Consider the following 268-nt stretch of genomic DNA (forward strand, 5'->3'; position numbering starts at 1 on the left):
GGGTTATGATGGGCACTGTGGGATTATGGGGGCAGTGAAGGATTGTGAGGGGCAATGGGGAGGTCTGGGGGACCCCTGGGTGTGGGCAGGGGGGTGATGGGGAGCAATTCAGGTTGAGGGAGGGGATCCTGCCCCTCTGCTGTGCTCTGGGGAGACCCCCCCTGACGCACCGTGTGCAGGGCTGGTGTCCCCAACATCAGGACATGGAGCTGCTGGAGCGAGCCCAGAGGAGGCCACGAGGATGCTCAGGGGCTGGGGCAGGTCCTCC

The sequence above is a fragment of the Nestor notabilis genome, unplaced genomic scaffold, assembly GCF_000696875.1.
Source record: "Nestor notabilis isolate BGI_N333 unplaced genomic scaffold, ASM69687v1 scaffold20249, whole genome shotgun sequence".
NCBI lineage: Eukaryota > Metazoa > Chordata > Aves > Psittaciformes > Psittacidae > Nestor > Nestor notabilis.